The 19,073-nt window shown below is 42.3% G+C and overlaps 1 protein-coding gene across 3 annotated transcripts in view; it reads left to right on the top strand.

Moving 5' to 3' along the window:
• The first annotated feature begins 344 nt into the window (after positions 1-344).
• TMEM266 (transmembrane protein 266) overlaps positions 345-19,073 on the top strand; it is a 111,041-nt gene continuing 92,312 nt past the window's right edge. For all 3 annotated transcript variants that reach the window (XM_032865132.1, XM_032865134.1, XM_032865131.1), the window contains exon 1: positions 345-489. The gene's annotated coding sequence lies outside the window, so the exon portion shown is untranslated. The remainder of the gene's footprint in view (positions 490-19,073) is intronic.

The raw sequence follows: 19,073 nt of genomic DNA, 5'->3' as shown, positions 1-19,073 counted from the left end.
CCGCACTTGTTGCTTCCCCGGGACGCCCGTCCGCCTCCACCTCACACCTTCTCTTAGTAAAACCATCCTCTCCACAAGAGCACATGCGGGCCCTCTGACTGAACCGCGCGACCCCCTCACCCACGCCGTGACGCGAGCGCGCTGTGTTGGAGCCCTGCTGGCGGCGCAGCCTCCGCCCCCTGCCCGGCTTCCGCACCCGGTGGGACCAGCCCAAGCCGCGGTTTCCTAGACAGCCGCGCCGCCCCTCGGTAGTGGCCACAGCAAGCACTCGCGGGTGAACCGCGTTAGGCAAGGGCGCAGGCGCCGACCGGTGAGCTGCTGGAGCGAGGCCGCGCACGCGCGCCCCCGAGCGCGGTGGGCGGAGGAGCCCAGGGAGCGGCAGAGCCGTGAGGGGGCGGGGGGAGGGGGGACCGGACAGGGGAGCCCCGGGAGCGCGAGCTGCAACCGGCGCCAATGCAGAGCCTAGCGAATCCCGAGCCCAGCCAGCAGGTATGTGTCTTCGAAGCCGGCCGTGGCCAGGGCTTCCCCGCCTCTATGTCAGGGTCCTGTGGCCAGGGCGGGGGTGGGGGCCGGTCAAGGTTTGCAGGGTGCGCGTCCGGGAGGGCTAGGACCTTACCACTGACCTTCATCCTGGCTCGCTGAGGGAAGCAAGAGGAGGGTGCGTGGGGAAATCCAGGGCTTCAGCTCCAGCCTGGGGAATCTGCTTCTTGTCACATGCTTCTTATTTATTTTTGCAAACTGCTCTGGTTGGGGTCCAGCTGCAGATGCTTTAGCTCCCATTCTTGCCTCCGTGTGCCATCTTGCATTTATTAATAAAACATGCAAGCTGGGGTGTGGAGGGGGGAGGTGGATTGCTGCTGGGGGGAATCCCATTGCAGTATGGGTTGAGTGGCGCCTATTTTCAGTGTTCAGGCATGGTACTGAGGTGGAAATTCCACACCCTGGGCATTTGTGGCTTGCTTGGTCGTGAGCACTTATAAGTGGGCTTCCCTCATTTGTCTGGAGGCTCTACAGCAGCAGGTTGGGCTGTCAGGAAAGCATGGTGGTCTTTCAGTGTCAGGCCAGAATCCCCTTCAGGGGACAGGTGCACACAGTACCCTGCTTGCTAACTTGCCAAGGACGCTTAAACCCAGACCATCGTTTCCCATGATTGCTGAGAGGAGGCCTTGAACAGAATCCTCCAGACTTGCATACTCAAACTCATTAAGGTTTTGCATCTGAAGATGACTAAAGCTTGCCACCTGTTGGAAGTCAGACCCCATGAAATCCTCCATAATCTAGCCCACTAATCCCTGTTTCAGTCACTAATACATAGCAATAGGCCCATCCTGGTTCTTCCTATCTTCTTTAATATTGCTTGTCATTTCTTTTAAAATTTAATCCATGATTTGATGTTCCATATGTTATAAATTACATTATTTGTATAACATCAACAAAATTTGTATAACATCGTATCGTAAAGACTGAATTTCTTTTCAGTGTCCAGGTTACCGACTTCCTAGCTTTTCACCTTGCTTCAAGCAGCAGTCCAAAAAGTGGAATATATGTAACTGATTACCTTTCTCTGCATCCCCCCCACCATGCCATGGTAAGAAGACTAGAACAAGCTGGAAGCATAAAATGGAAATGCGTATCACAACACATTGGGGTATGGCGGTAGAACTAAGTGCTTGTAAACTATAGTCAGTGTGCCACATCTAATCATGAGGACACATTCTTGAATGCTTATATGTGCCAGGTGCCAGGTACGGAGCTAAAGGGTACTTGTGCATGATCTCGTTTAATCTTCACAACAAACCTATTATCTCCATGTTGAAGGTGAGAAAGGTGAGACTAAGAAAGGTCAGCTAACTTGCCTAAGGTCACACAGCCCAGAATCAGAATAAGGGTGCAAACTCAAGTGTATCTGATTGCTGGGGGTGGAGGGGCATTGGGAGGAAACTTTACCCCTGGTGCTGCCCCTGCATCTATATTTTAATTAAGATCAAGTTTCTGCATGAGCATACATGCTTGGATCTGATGTTCCATTTCATAGATTCCACATCCTTCTTTGTGGACTTTTAGAAACGGAATCGGCTGTTTTAGAATGGGTCTGTATGGAAATTTTGAGCCTATAAAAAATGGTGTCCTGGACACGCTTCCATTTAACTTTCTCAAACAAGCAGTTAAGCTCAAAAAAAGTTGTTTCCCTTCAGATTTAAATTCATAAAATGTATATGCATCAGATAGAATGAATCACTCGTGTTTTTCATTCTTGCATCCCACTCCAGTCTTCTTGCCACCCTGCACACTGGCTTCTGGTGTCAGTGCCAGTCATAAGAACAACGTTGTCTAACACACTCCTATGTGAGTGCCTTGATGTGGTGAAGGAATGCAGCCCATTCATGGCCCATAATCCAGTCTCCATGATAGTAGCAATTATTCACTTGAAAATCTTAGAATCCGTGCATTCAACTATGGATGTCTACTTCATCTGGTTCTACAAGTGCATTATCATAATGCAAATATTGGATTTTGCTCCACATTCCAGTAGTTCTCATAAACTTAGAAATTGCTATAGTTGCATCTTCAATGGAAAATCCACTCAATGCGGCTACAGACTTTTGTATTCAGGACATGTATTTATAACAGTAGTGAGAAAGGTAAAGGTAGATATAAGGGATTACTTGAAATATCCCATGGAAATTAACAGCTTTGAATTATAAATTGATGGCTAATATTAAGTAGGAAATATAAGACTCTCTTATAAATTCTGTAAGCTCTATTTTTTTTTCCCTTGGGCAATACGACTGGTTTTAGAACACCATGATCTTTTTTCATTATACTTTGTTGTGTTGACAGTAAAGCAATTTGCATAGCCATTTGCCTCATGGAAAACACTGGGTTTTAGAAGAGCATATTCCCCAGTGCTATAGAAATGCTGAGATGGAGCCTTTCCACCCTGAGGATTTCCAGTCTATGATCAGATAAACTCAAGAGGAGTCCTGATGTTACTGGTGAAGCAGCAGAAAGCAAAGAGAGGTATTGCTTGATTTCTGGACAGGATCTCAGTTGTCCTATGTAGACCATCACTATTTTCTTCAGTCAGAAATCTCTTAGTTAAAAAGCATCCAAGAAGTAGAAGTCTACTCTATTCCATTCAAGCAAAATTGTATTTAATGCAAAGCTGAGTATCCTTTTGGGTGCAATGGTCAATATGAGGCATGTAAAAATATTTCTGGGCTACATTTTTTTTTTTTCTTGAATCATATATCTAAACTGGGAAAAGCCGTATGGTCAACTATGGATGCTGAAGCATTATTTTTTCCCCTCACCAAGTGTCTTTTGGGGTTTTTTGGAGGTGAGGAAAACAACTAAAATTTTTCCAGACTATGGGTAGCACGCATTGCAACGAACGATTGTAATGCACATTTTAATGCATCCTTGAGTAAGACACTGGGAACTGGCTTATGTGTCTCTCTTTGACTGACCTCGTAAGCTACTTAGTTGTGAAATGTGTTTTTGTTATAGTATGTTTAACTTATTCTTTAAAAAGAGATGTGTTTTTTTTCAGTGTCAATCTTGAATCATAAAAGGAGTTCAGTCAGCTTACTTCAAGATACTTTATCTTCATGGGTCTCTTTTTCTTTCCTTAGTGGCAACCATTGCAAGAGTTTTAATTTTATTAAGAAAATGGTTCACAATCCATGAGTTAATCCATCCCCTTTCCAAATGGGACCAGAGTTCACAGTTGCTGTCCAGGCACACTCCCATAGGACCTTCATCCGTGAACCCTGTAACTCCCTTTGGCCTTATTTGCACCCAGTTTCCCCACAAAGAAGGTGTAAGGATTCCTAAAGTCAGGTCCCATGAGACAGGCCTTGCTTGGGTAAGTGAGGTAGAATAGTGGCTACTTGATACTGATCTAGGAGGATCAGGGAATCACTTCTCCTGCAGCAACACTAGCCTATATTGTGATTTCTAATTGTAAAGATAGTATGTACCCGTTGTAAAATGCTTAAGCATTACATAAATATAGAAGGTAGGAGGTCCATGGCTAGAATCTTTAGTCATCTTAATAGCAATAGTCAGTAAATAGTTTGCTGTGAAGTCTATATTTTTTTAAGTTTTAATATCTTTTTTTAAGATTTTATTTATTTGTCAGAGAGAGAAAGAGAGAGAGAGAGAGAGAGCACAGGCAGAGTGACAGGCAGAGGCAGAGGGAGAAGCAGGCTCCCTGCTGAGCAAGGAGCCTGATGTGGGACTCAATCCCAGGACATTGGGATCATGACCTGAGCCGAAGGCAGCCGCTCAACCAACTGAGCCACCCAGGTGTCCCTGAAGTCTATATTTTTTAATGTGGATACTGAAATGTTACTGTTTGCCAATAATACTATGCATGGATGTATATGGTTTGCAGGGGTTTTTTCTTTTTCTTCCATAGAGTTATTTATCTTGCTCCCTTAGAGGCCCGTGAATGGCATACATTTTATTCAGCCACAGGGGGAACTAGATGAGAGGAGCCCTGTAACCAGGGGAAGAGGCAAGGGACTAATGTGTGGTGGGTAGGAACTGGGCATGATCCATGTCCCGTGATAGGTGTTTTTACATTCTGTATCTCATTTAACCCTTTGCAATTACCCTTCATGTTTAACTATGTATAGATGAGGAGAGACAGAGTCCAAGGTCCATGAGATTTAAGGTGCCAAGCTAAGATCCAAGCCCAGATCACTGTGGCTCAGATTCAGGGCTTTTTCTTGCAGAATGAAGAGTGCACTGCCTCTACCCTTCCACACTGACCTCCTAGCTGTTCCCCTGCCTCGGAGCCTTCACACTAGTGGTTTTCTCCCCTGGAATGCTCATCCCACAGACAACTGCTTTGTTTGCTCCCTTGAACCTCCTTTTGGCTTTGCTCAAAGTCTGACTACTCCTTTATAAAACTAAGCACTCTCCCAAAAGCATTCTTTGCCTTTCTCTCTGCTTTGTTTTCATTCATAGTCCCTCTCCTAGTTTACCCTATAAGTTGGTTATTTTATTTACTGTCCATCTCCCCAGAGAATGAATGCTCCAGAGCACAGGGATTTTGTCTCTTTTGTTCACTTCAGTCCAGAACCTTGATGTTGTGGAAAAGAACTGACAAGTCACTGTGGCAATCTTGAATCTTTTTAGCCTCCTACCCTCCTTGTTTTTGTTAACCCTTACACTTCCCCATAGTGAGCAGTGAAACTCTAAAATGCAAAGACTCTATGTGCATGTTTGGGGGAATAACAGGGGAAGTAGAGAGGAATCAGGAGGGATCTTGTCTTAGATGAGTGTCAGGAAGAGAGAAACCTCCTCCCTGGTAGACAAAGAAGGATAGAAAGAAAGTCACCTGAGGGCTGAGGTGTGGCACAAGGCAGCTAAAAGTACATGGTGGGGAGGGAGGGTGGGAATGGCCAGGAACGAAGAGGAGACCTGTTCAGGTTCCCCTCTATTTGGCATACATACTTTTGTTGAAGACATCCAAAGGAAAAGACACCAGATTCCACCAACTTCCCTAGTGTCCTACGTTACTAGAAAGGAAAAAGAATCTATGGACATTCACACAGGTAGGTTAATCACTGCACTACCAGCATCAAACTGTTGCACTTTTTAAAGATTAAATACCTGTTGGTATCTTTCCTGTTTAAGCCAGAGTGTGAGAGTTCATTGCCAAAGCACTTAGCTCGCGAGTCTGAGTTTTGGCAGAAAGCATGTTCCAGCAGCATCACAGCCTGAGATTCTTTTGGCCCAAGCAGTCCCAGACTCCTGGTTACCTCTCATCCATCTTTTGTTTGCAGGAGTTCTTGGGCCCAAGCAAAATGATGGGTATGGGGGGAAGAATTCTAAAAGACTTAGAACACTTTAGAGTTGAGTACACTGGGGTGCTGGACGGAATTCATGGTTATAGGATAATGTCAGTGAAACTGCTCCTCAGCCACAGGAAGCCCTCCCTCTCCTCCTCCTCACCTTCTCCTCAGTGGCTTTAATTGCTGTCCTAAGCAGTCTAAATTACCTGCTTGTAGAGAATTCCCCTTCCAAAAAAACGTAGCCTCCCTAAAACTGCTTTTGATTTGTCATGAAAAGTACTCAGTAGCTAGAGCAAGGGCTGATAACTCAAGTTCCCACAGCTCATTAAAACAAAGAATTTTAATAAGTATTCTGCCCTTTGCAGCCCAGGTTTTGGGAAGTCCAGGCTGCAATCAGGCAGCTGTTCTCGGGATTTCTGTCTAAAACCATAACACACACATTGCTTTTGGCTGCTCTCTCTTGGCTCAGAACAGGTCTGAAATGAATTCTTTCATCTGTGATTTCCTCATGGTCTCCTACCTTAGTTTCCAAACTGCCATCAGGCCCTGCCAATACAGTATATAAGGTCAAGAGGTCAAGTAATTTTCTCCATAACAATGCCCCTCAGACAGTTAAATCTTTGCATTGTACCTCAATTTGATGCAGTGTTTTTAATGAACAATTTCAGTGACACTTGCTAATTCTCCTTTAACCATGCCTGCTGAAATGTGTTAGTCTTGCCCTTCCAAACAGAGGTGAAATATATATAGTCCCTCAAGTAAAGAAAGTGTTCCACTATTTGGGGGCATAATCTCAAAAGAAAATGTTGGGAATTTCTCTCCCATCTCTTGCCTGTCCTTTCACTGTCCAGTTTCTTTCCTGGTGCTCTCTCTGCTGTCAGTCCTCCCATGATGTCCTACAAGGAACCACTGTCCCTACCCCTCTACTGAAACGGAACTCTTAAAGGTCACCCGTGATTGCCTAATCACAGATCCAATGGCTGTTTCTCAGATTTCGTTCCTGATGGCTCAGCAACATCTGAGCCTATCGACTTCTTCTACTCCTTGAAATGCTCTGTTGGCAGCGCCCTCCCAAAGGGGTCTGGTCTGTTCCTCTGTTTTCATCATTCCTATCCTATCGAGAGGCGGTCTGGGGAAGTGGTTAAGAGTATGGACTCTGGGCTTTATGGGTTTGAATCCTGGCTCTAATACTTGCTAACTGTGTGACTTGAGTTATTTAACCCCCCTGAGCCTCAGTCTCTTCATCTGTAAAATGGGAGGAAGAGTAGCTAAGTCATAGGGCTGTCAGGAAGAAATTAAATGAATGTGCCTTGTAAAGAGTAAGCACTTAGTAAATGCGGTCTTTCATCACTATAACTTCCTGTTTGGATACCTTCAGAGGCTCCCTTGTTCTCTGCAGGATAAAAACTTAACTTTAACTCTTAACTAGCTTACTTACTGCCCACAGCCTTTCCTAGTGTGTGCCCACCTCCAAGCCCTTATCCATGCAGTCTGCACTTGAGGACCACCTTCACCCCTTCCAGCTCTGCCCCTCCTTCCCTGGCCAGAGGAGGGAGAGCACTGAGGGCTGCGCTCACCTGCTTCAAGGCCCTGAGCACAGGCCATGTGTAATGGAAGCCATCCTCTCTTAGGCACTGAGCCTCTCTCTCTCAGGCAAATTATAAATTACTTAAGGACACTAGCTGTGATTTATACTTTTTCAAAATATCCTTCTCAGCACTTAGCGTTATATACATACTAGGAATTTAACTTCTATCTTCTAACTGCCAAAACATGATAGTTTTTCTTGGTCCTTCCAGAATTATTTTTCCTCCTAAACTGAAACTTGTATTGATCAATCCTAAAGCCTATGTAAGCTTTATATGGGAAAATTGAGTCAACACTACAGGGAGAGTTAACCACATCAGAACCTTTTGGAATGAGGAGGGATATATAGAAATCACTAAAATAATGGGAGCATAGGGAGTAACTTAATTCTTTTTAAAAGGAGTTTGACATTCTCCTAACCTGTGAAGCTGTCAGGATTTTCTAGTGTTTGGGACTTCTTCCTGTCTTGATGCCATCCCTTCCAAGCAAAATGAGTGCCCGTTGCATTACTACCCTCCACCCCAGCTGTGATCATAAAAAATGCTTCCAAACATTGCCAAATGTCCCATTTGAGACCCATTTGAGACCCACTGCTCTATAGGACCAATCCAGAAAACTCAGTATGTTCCCATTTCATACAATATCAGAATTTGGATAGTGTGGATCAAATGAAGATGACAATTATAATAGACATGAAAAATCAATTTGGGTTTGAAATTACTAACAGAGAAAATTTAGCATCTACTGATCTTTGGTACATAACCCCATTGTACATTGGAAATGTGGTTAAGTAGAAAATGCATTGAATACATCTAGCCTACCCCTGGACATCATTGTTTACTGCAGCCCACCTTAAACATGCTTAAAATACTGACCTTAGCCTACAATTGGGTAAGATTGTCTAGTACAAAGCCCATTTTATAAGGCATTGTGGACTATCTCATCTAATTTATTGAATACTGTAGGTGAACAAAGTACTGGTTGAATGGGTACCGACTGGTTGTAAACGTGTTGGTTGTTTCCTCTGGCGGTCTTGTGGCTGACTGGGAGCTGCCCCTCACAGCTGCTGCCCAGCAGCAGGAAATATCATCCTGCATATCACTAGCCTGGGAAAAGAGCCAAATTCAAAATCTGAAGTATGGTTTCTACTGAATGCATACTGCTTTTGCACCATCATGAAATCAAAAGATCATAGGCTGAGCCATTACAATTGGGGGACCCTCTGTATAAGCAGTTATGGATTCTATCATGAATAAGGAGAAGTAAACCAATAGTTACAGAAATTCAGACCTCTTCCTCCTACAGGACTTGGGTCTAAAGACAATAACTCCAAAGCAGTGCTCCAATCATTCTCCAATCATAGAATATTTTTGTTGCAATTGTATTTAAGTGCCCAAACTACTTTTCTACTTTTGACAATAAGTGTATTAAATCAAAAAATAATGACTGGAGAACTCTTAGTTGATCACCATTGGAGGGAATTACGTTTGAGCTGAGGGAAGCTGACTCTCCCTAGCAGACGCTGCTTATGACCCCAAAGCTGCCCTGAGACAGCACATCAGGTGCTTCAGGGGTGAAGTAGGAATGACTAGGGACTTTGTGCTTTGGTGAATGGCCCTGCTTGCTCAGGATCCTTTGTGCTTGTTAGATAATCGAGCTGTAGACTTCTGATTTAAAGCCCACCTCCAATTGACATTCACCATTACGCTCCATCTAAATATAGTACCACAGAATACATGGCATCCCCAAAGGCTGAAAGCAACAGTTAAACGTAGTACTTTCTTGGGGGGTGGGGAGCGGAGAAAACATTAAGGCTCCAACCTTGGAAGAGACCTGCTGTGGCCAGAGACCACCTTTCGCCTGTATCTGCCTTTGAAAAGGGAGAGCATACAGACCTTCAGGATGGTCCCTGACCAATAGTCTAGAAATAGACCCTGTGCAGTGTCTTGAATCTGGGAGGCAAAGTAGAATTACTCCTTCTACAGACAGTGGTGAACATCTGTGTTCCAGGCTCGTGCCAAGAAACTCCAGTGACCCTGAAGGCCTGAATTGTGTGCCCCCTCAAATGCATATGTTGAATCCCTAACCTCCAACATGACTGGAGATAAGGTCTTCAGAAGCTACTCAAGGTTAAATGAGGTCATAGGGAAGCCTTCTAAGAAGAGGAAGAGAGGGGCGCCTAGCTGGCTCTGTCAGAAGAGCTTGTGACTCTTGATCTCAGGGTCATGAGTTCAAGCTCCATATTGGATGTAGAGATTACAAAAAGTAATAATGAATTTTTTTAAAGGGGTAGGAGAATGAAAGATTTCTCTTTCATTCTCTTCACCCTTTGAGGACACAGTAAGAAGGTGGCCATCTGCAAGCTGGGAAGAGGGTTCTGACCAGAATCTGACCATGCTGGTGCCCTCACCTTGGATTTCTAGCCTCCAGAACTGTGAGGAAAAAAAATCATTGTTGTTTAAGTCATTCTTGTTAAGTCATTCAGTGTGTTCTTTGTTTTCACAGCCCCAGCTAACACATTCTGCATCCTTGTACAGATGAGGAAACTGGGCCCAGAGAGGCAAATGACTTGCCCAAGGTCAAGTTACTGGTTAGTGGCAGATCTAGAACACAGACCTAGTTTTCCTGACTAGTCCGTTGTACATTCCCCTTTTTGTACCACCTCAGGTCATATAGGCTTCTGTTCATTATCTCTAGAACCTGTGGCTCATTTCTTCTGTGAGTATCAGGGTCCTTATACCTGCCCTGTTTATCTCAGGATTGTGGTGAGGATGGATTAGATGGTACAAAAAAGACAATGTAAGTTTCTAAACAGAATATTTTACAGATGTAGGTATCACTCAACTCAGATTTTGCCTGATTATCAGGAATCTGTCTGCCTTTGAAAAAAAATTTTTTAAACACCTGAAACCTAGTCTTAATTGCTGAAATGAGGTAGTTCTTGAAAGTGTAACCAGAAAGCTCTGCAGTCTAGAGACAAGTGTTATAAATAAAGTCATTTCTAGTTGTAAGCACATTGAGGCTATTACTTGTTACTCTTCTTTTCCAGAGGTAATATTCTAAATTTTGAAAAGAAGCATCAGATTAAGGCATAAGAATTTCTAGAGTCTAGCCCATACACTATTCTATATAGTAGAAGTGTAACCGTGGACAAGTCACTTCACTCTTCTGAGTCCTGGTGTCCTTTCCTGTCAAATAATGGGATTAGGCTTTGTGGTTTAGGGATCCCAGGATAATTACTCTGAACCATGCAATGCCTTAAGACAGCGGGGCAAAATAATTCACCCAGTGATCTCGCTTTACAAATCGTACTTCAGTTATATTTGTTAGAAGAGTTAAGCATAGATGAATGGCATTTGGCAGGAGTACATCTGAAACCCTTAATTATACACTGTAGGCAGCTCTGAAGCTTGGTCTGTGTCAAGGACACCACATTATCCAGTGACACAGTGCAGAGACATTTGGAGTCATTGCAACAGCTTGTTCATCTGTGGCATGATTGGCCTGCATCGGGTAGCATCCACAGTTTGCATTTGAAAATCTGACCCTCTTATACTAGATTAAAAGACCTCCTGTCCAGTTCCTTTGGAAATGAATCCATTAAAATTGATGACACTCAGTGGGGAGTTTGGGGTTCATAGCTGGTGACACATATGGTTTATTACCAGATTTTTATGTAGTTAAATACTATACAAGGTATACGTTGGCTCTCACAAAGTGTATTTCTCTGGTTGGAGCAGGGTGACACTTTAGTTGTACCCAACACCTTTCTGTTTGGCTTCCTTCTTTTTCTGATCATTTTCCTTCACACACTTCAGGAAACTATCTCGGCTCTTAGAGCACTATACATATATCAATTCTCTTGGCCAGAATCTTGCCCTTAACTTGTTCGTTGATAACAATGCCAACCACATGCTGAGTAACATTTTAGGCTCTCCCAGTTTTGCTGTGGTAATGTTTGTGGTGTGTTCCTTCTTGAACACTGCCCATCTCCTTGATGTCCACAATATCACCTTTCTTGAAGATTTGCATGTATGTGGCCAAAGGAACAACTCCTTGTTTTCTAAAAGGCCTAGAGAATGTGTAGCGGGTACCTCTCCTCTCTTTGTGTTGGTCATTTTGGTGCATTACTGGAAGATGTTGGTTCCCACCAATTTTCTTGCTAGAAAATCACTTCTCTCATTTCCTGACTCTTACCAGTTACCAGTTATGTGAGAGAACGTTCCCTTCTAGCTGAATGTTAAATATCTCATCCTCCAGGAGACAGTCACCTAATTTTCTCACTCCATTGACCCAAAACAAACATCTTTTCTTGGGCCCTCTATGGAAACCAGTGTTTTGGGGGGTTTTGTTTGTTTTTTTGTTTTGTTTTGTTTTTCTGGCTCAGTATAGAGAACAGTCTTAGTTTGTTGTGGACTCTAACTTGCACTCTAACAATCAGGAGTTCCCCTTATATTCATCAACCAACAATTATTTAACAAAATGCCAACAATATACTATATTATATTTATTGAGTGTTATTTGGAAAGAAAATCCCACTCAGGAAGAGTTTACTAAGTCCCAAGCAGAAATGATTCCTCTGGCTAGGGAAGGAAGAACTCAAAGGAAGACAGGATCATGAGGTATAAAGGTCAGAAAGTGTCATGGGGGGTTCCCAAGAAGGTGGGTCATTAGCTGGTCCTGAAAGGGTAGAAATGATTTGAGTAGGAAGGACATAGGATGTAAGATACTTGATATCATAGTCATGATATTACATGATATCATATCATGTAAGATACTTGATATCATAGAGATGACACTGATTGTGGTCACATTTATACTGACAGATTGGCCTGAAGGGATGGATTCACTGTCAGAAATAATTCGCATTGAATCATGTACACATGAAACCCTATCATGCTGACTGTGCTTGAAAAGCCTTCTGTATAAAAGTTCTGGATTACCTTTTAGAGTGATGTTGGTAGTATTTAGTGGTAGTGAGGTGCATTAGTATTTGGAGATAAGATTGCTTTACTTTACCTATTCAGTCCATTTGTGTGTGACATACTGAAGATAAATCAAGATAGTTCCTAGTCTTAAAATCCACAACTGGGCATTATGGTAGGCCCTAAAATGCCAAAATGCCAAAATGTATCCACCTCACATCCTTGGAACCTGTCAGTGTTGCCTTATTTGGAAAAAGGACCTTTGCAGATGTGGTTAAGTGACAGATTTTTAAAATGAGGAGATGATCATTCTGGGGGATTACCTATTGGTGGTTGGAAAAATACTATCCCAAGTGTCCTTGTAAGAGAGAGGAAGACAGAGATTAGACACAGAGCAGAGGAGGACATGACAGTGCATCCACAAAGACTGATGAAGTGATACGGATTCAAGCCAAGGAGCACCTGAAGTGACCAGAAACTGGAAGAAGCAAGGAACGGATTCTCCCCCAGAAGGAAGCACATCTCTACTGACACACTGACTTTGGACGTTTGCCCTCCAGAACTGTGAATGTATTTCTGTTCTTTTAAACCACCAGGTTTGTGGTAATTTGTTGGAGCAGCCAGAGGAAATTCATACAGGTGGAATTAGTTATTAGGGGAACAAGGAAATTGAAAATGTGAATTTGGAAACACCCAGTACATTACTTAGGGTAACCTGGTTTGTGGACTTATGTCTCTCCCAACAGTGGTTTTTTTTTTTTTTCCTATTGTTTTCCCCATTTTCCTGCCCTTTCTTTCACTTCAAAGGAAGAATTGTTCTTCTTTTTTAAAACTACGAATCTGTGTATTCTTGATTGCGTCCCTTCCCAACTCTGTCAGAACTGTATTTACGTACTTCATTCATCTTTTGATCTCTGTTGGCTGTGGTCCCTCAACAAATTTTAAGTTGTGGCTTTTCTTAAAAACACTCTTCCTTTGATGCTGCAGCCCACTCAGGATACATATAGTCTGTTTCCTTCAGCTGTCAACTTCTTGAACCCTTCTAAAATTTATTCATAAATGTCTATTATGTACAACCTTGTGCTGGGTACAGTGACAGACAATGGGCAGCCATCAGGACTGTCAGCAGAGGATATACTCCTGGTTCTCCTGCTCCCGTGTCTCAGGCAAGACAGGGACCAACTTGTGCTCTGGCCTTGCCCAGCTCTCTGACCTCCTGTGGGACCATCAGTCTGTCTTCTGTCCTTACCCACTTGCTTTCAGATTTTTTGTTGTTTTTTTTTTTAACAGTCCCAAGTTCTCTCTCACCTCAAGGAGGGAACACACTTCACCTGCTTAATTACTTGTGCCTCCTTTTGATCCCAGTTCAAACATTATTTCCTCAAGGAAACCTTCCTTTCATGCCCCCTCCCCCACCCCATTTAGGACAGATTTGTCTTTTACATTCTTATAGACTCATCATTCCTTTTGTTTAGAACACTCAGCTCAGTTTCTAATTTTGCATTTATGAGTATAATTACGTTGGCTGTCTTTTCTACTCTACCCTAAGCTGTGTGGGTTCCTAGACCATAACTGTTTTTACTCCTCGTTCAATGCGCAGTTCCTAGCATAGAGTCCGTCTAGAGGTAGGCTGTCATTCAATCATAGAAAAATTAGGAAGAGTCTTTCAGGAACTGGTCATGTAGAGAGAAGCAAATAATGTATTCTAATACCTCAAGCAGAGTATTATAATGGAGTTAAACTCTGTATGTCAGGGGAGCAGGGAATAGCAGCAATTAGCTCACAGGGGTGTGGGTGCAGGTGTGAAGTAATCAGCAAACACCTCTGAAAAGAGGAGCAGGCATTAGCTATGCAAATGAGGGAGAAAATGGCATTGTGGCAGAGGGAAGGGGTTGTGCAGAACAGTGAAAGAACTTCATGAGTTGAGAGAACTGGTATGAATGGAGAGAAGGGAGCATGTGGAGAAATAGCTAGAGATGGGACTGGACAATTGGGACGGAAAATGGAGGGCCTCGGCTATGTTGTGTGGAATTTGAACCTGTGTGGAAAAAGCCAGAGACAAGTTTAAAGTAGGCAAATAGTATGACAAATTTTCATTTTTTAAAAAAATGTCTTTTGACAACTGGGACTCTCATATGTGACTGGTGGAATTATAAAATTGTATAAACATTCTGGAAAGCTGTTTGGCAGCTTCTTCCAAAGTTCAGCATACACCTATCCTACAAACTGGCAATTCTACTCCTAGATATTTACCTAACATTAAAAATATATACTCAAAAAAGACTTTTACAAAATTGCTCATGACAACTTTTTCATAAGAGCCCAAACTGGAAACAACTCAATTTTTCATCAACAGGTGAATGGAAAAATAAATTGTGGTATATCCATGCAATTGGACACTCCTCGGCAATATAAATGGGCAAACTACTGATAAACACAATAAGCTAGATGAACCTCACAGACATTATGTTAAACTAAAGAATCCCCACACAAAATAATCTATGCCATGTGATTCCATTTATGTAGATTTTAAGAACAGGCAGAACCAATCTCTGGTACTAGAAATTAGGATAATATTTGCCTCTGGGTATCAAGGGTTCGACTGCAAGGAGTCATCAGGGAACTTTCTGGGACAATGGAAATATTCTGTATCTCAGTTGGGATGAGAATTCTGTTCAAACCCCCCAAGCTGTACACTTTTAATGTGTATGTTTTATTGTGTGTAAATTATGCTTCAATTTTTGTACATGAAAGAGAAAAAAGACATCTTTGGAAGCAGAGTGGAGAATGCTGGAAGACAGGATTGAGAATTGACTTAGGGAGATTTTAATAATGCAGCTGAGAAATTTTAGGGCCAGGATTTAAGCAGTGGTAGTGGGTAGTAGACTCTTTGGTAATAGAGGTATAATCAGTGGAAACTGAGAAGGAGGTGTTGGGGGGAGAGTTTTGGTTGCAGGAGATGAGTTGAGTTTTAGAAATGTGAGGTTGTTGTACCTCTGGGGCATCTATACAAACAATGGGCAGAACTAAATATGGCTTAGGTCATGATCCCAGGGTCATGGGATAGAGCTCCACATCAGGCTCTGTACTCAGTCCAAGTCTGTTTGGGGTTCTCTTCCTCTCCCTCCCCCCCTTCCCCTACCTCTGCTCATGCACACAGTTTATATCTCTCTCTCTTTTTCTCTGTCTCTGTGTCTCTCTCAAATAAAATAAAATCTTTTAAAAATAAAAATAAATAAATAAATGAAAGAATCTGGGTCTAAAGCCTGGGGAGACTCCCTGGCTGGAGATAAGTATGTGGGTTTGCCTAGAGGTAGGCATCACTGAACTTGTCATGAATAGGAGAGTTTATCCAGTAAGCAGAGACAAGAGCTAAAAACAGAACCCTTGAATCCTTGACATTTAGAGGGTGATAGAGAACAAGGAGCCCTTGAAGGAATCTAAGGTGATATTAAAATGTTCCATCATAGAAGCCAAAAAAGGGGAAAGTGATTAAATAAAGGAGGGGTGGATGTCAAATGCTGTAGTAGTCAGGTCAGGAAAGAACTGCATCCTCACCATTCCGTCTCTCTTAAGCCCTTCAAATCTCCACTCTTTTCTCATGCTACCGGAATGTTGTTGCTGAAGGTGGTCAGATCCAGAGACCTGTTCCCCAGTCTCATCTTCAACCTCCCTGCAGCATTCAACATTGCTGACCAATTCCTCAACCTTGGAATTCTCTCCCTTAGTCCTTTACTGCACAGCAGGGTTGTTACCCTCACCTGACCCTTACCTAGGCTCCTCTACCTGCTCCTGAACATGATCATTCCCCAAGGTTCTCTTTTCTTTTCTTCCCTCAACATTGAATTGCAGCATCTTCTAGTGATTTGACCTGTGCTGGGTGCTGATGATACCAGTGAGTAAAGCATAGGCCTGGTATCAGAACTGGACAGCAAAGCTACAAAAGGAAGGTAGAAATAAATATCAACAATATTGTACATTCAGAAGTTATTAGCAGGGTACTCTGGGAATGTAGAGGGAACAAATGGGCTTGAAGAACTTAGGAACAAACCAGTAAGAAAGCTGTGAAGGGAACAGTGCATGAGAGGGCTGGGATCCTCAGGAATTTCTGTGGCTGAAGTGTAGAAAATATGGGGTTGAAGGGTGAGAGGGGCTAGAAAATATAAATAAATGTAAAGCAGTAAATTGCAAAGTGTTGTGTGTGACCCTCAGTATTTTAAGCTTTGGTCTATATGCAGTAGAGAAACAGATGGGGTCTTAAATAGGGAAAGGCACAATAAAAAACAATTTTGGGGGGAAGATAACTAGCTGAATAAAGGCTAAAGAGACCGGGGAGAGAGCATGGGCAGAGAGTCCAGTTAGGAGGGTGTTTCAGCAATCCAAGTGAGAAATAGTGAGGATTTGAATTAAAGTAGTAATGAGAACAGAGATGATGATGAAATCCCAGAGACATTTCTGATATAAACTTGGGAAAACTTGTCACTTGGCTGGGAAATGAGAGAGGGAAAGGTTGAGGATGACTCCATAGTTCTTAAATAAGGAGATTTGGATGGATGGTGACTCCATGAACTAGGATTAAAACCACAAGAACAGAAACAGCCTTTGTACTGAGGTAAGATAATGAATTTAGAATTGGACATATTAATTTTGAAGTTCTTATGCAACATTTAGTTAGAGCTCTGTTTTAACACACAGATGGTGGCTGAAGCCCTAGTGTTAGATGAGCTATTTCAGAAAACCCGTGCAGAGGTTGGGCGTCAGTGGGCAGAGATGGGACATCAAAAAAATATCAGTTTTGAAGGGTTATGAAGAGGAGGAAAAACATCAAAGGAAATAAAAAGAGGAAGAGGAAAAAAATACATACTGTCCTCAAAAGCAAGAGAACAGAGAATTTTAAGAATCAGAGGGTCGTCAACCATGTCAAATTGTAGGGTTAAAAAGTGTCCACTGCTTTTGGTAATTAGTTGATCACTGGCTAACAGCAAAACTGCTCCATTGGAGGCCAGAGATGGAGGTCACTGTTGAAGTTGGAGGAGAAAATTTAGAGGAAGTATAATGTAAAATAATGTTACATTCAGACAAGTAAAGACTCGGAGAGTTTCCTTTCCACACAATTTTACCGAGGAAAATTACTTAAGGATGTACTCCTGCAAAGATAAAAGGAATCCAGCAAAGAAGAAGATATAAGATGTGAGAGAAAAAAATGTAGCCAAGCCAGGATGACAGTCATGCAGCAGGTCCATAGAGTGATGTGTCCCAAATTGACTGTTTCACAGGATAATTAGGGATCTGGACAATCTCATCATAAAGAAAACATGTATTTCTACCTTCTGTAAGGAAAAAGGCAATGAGAAACTTCAGGAATATAAGGAAGAACCTGTGGAAGAAGTCTGGGCCAAATATGAAGCACATTGAAATGTGGCATGATTTTGAGCAATTTGATGGAGTATTAAAAAAAAAAGAAAAGAAAAAAAAAACCCACATACTTGAACATTTCCATCCAGCAATATGGGTTTAATGAAATAGCATTATATCCCTTTCTGTGATGATTTATTCACACTACCTGATTCTGCAGTGAATATAAGCATAAACATAAATGCTGCTTATTGGTCTTGAAGTTTTAAATTCAATTTATAAGCAATTTGCAAAGCATGCAGAACTTTATATAGCTTCAGAACAGAATCTAAATTATTTAAACTGTCACATGTAAAAAAAAGTATTGGCCTAGCCTTTCAAACTTGGCTTGTTGAGAAGTATATGAGCTATGTTTCTTGAATCTCTGTCATGTCTCAGTCCCTATCCTAAGCCTTTTGTGGGTTATTGAATTCATACCAATGCTACCAGTTAGGTGTAGTTTTACTATCCATTTTCCAAATAAGGAAACTGAAGTATGGAGAGGTCAAGTAAGCTGCCCACAGTCATGCAACTAGAAAATGGAAGCACTGAGATTGGTACCCCCACTGTCTGGCTCCAGGGCCTGCCTCTATATTGCACTGTTCTGTCTCCTCAGGAGAGACAGACCTGGCACCAGTGACCCCACCATACACATGGAAGGGATGGGATATACTAATCCAAGTTGATGCATCAGGCAAGATGCTGAAGTATATATTTTTTAAAGTAACCTGAGGCAGTTGCCTCTGTAGGTTAAGGTTAGGATTGGGAGGCTGAGGGGAAAACCTTTACTTTGTCATTTTATATACTTTAGAACCATGTAAATTGTTTTTACTATGTGCATGGTTTGTTTTCATCATTTAAAAATGCTGCCCCTACTTTAAGGCCATATGAAAGAGTTTCCTCCAAAAGCATCCCAAATTCCTTCAGTAAGTAGTGGCCTCTTCATCCTCTTGAGCTCCCAAAGGGCTTTGTCTCTGCCTCTTTAGAACCTATTACTGCTGACTTTACTACAGATGCCTTTGAAAATGTCTTGAAGACAGCATCTTTGTCAGATTTCTCTGGCTTATCTCCATAGCCTTGGGACCATGCCCTGCCTATGGTATGTGCTCAGTAAATGTTGAATAAACTGGATGAGTGGCTTCTGTTGATGCCAGACTATGTCTGTTCTCTTCATGTCAGGGGACTTGGAAAATGTAGCTTAGGTATGTCCATGTGTCAGGCATCGTTTTCCACTGGGTCATGTGGTGGGAAGAGAGAAGAATGTAGAGTGGACACTCTGTTCCAGCCATCCAGAAAGACAGAATCACAGAATAACAACACCAACATAGATTTTAGATAATTAAGTTCAACCCCATCATTT

Source organism: Lontra canadensis, unplaced genomic scaffold (genome assembly GCF_010015895.1).
Source record: "Lontra canadensis isolate GAN:19392208 unplaced genomic scaffold, GSC_riverotter_1.0 scaffold28, whole genome shotgun sequence".
Taxonomy (NCBI): domain Eukaryota; kingdom Metazoa; phylum Chordata; class Mammalia; order Carnivora; family Mustelidae; genus Lontra; species Lontra canadensis.
The sequence above is the reverse complement of the archived record's forward strand: the minus strand, read 5'-3'. Positions and strand labels throughout refer to the sequence as shown.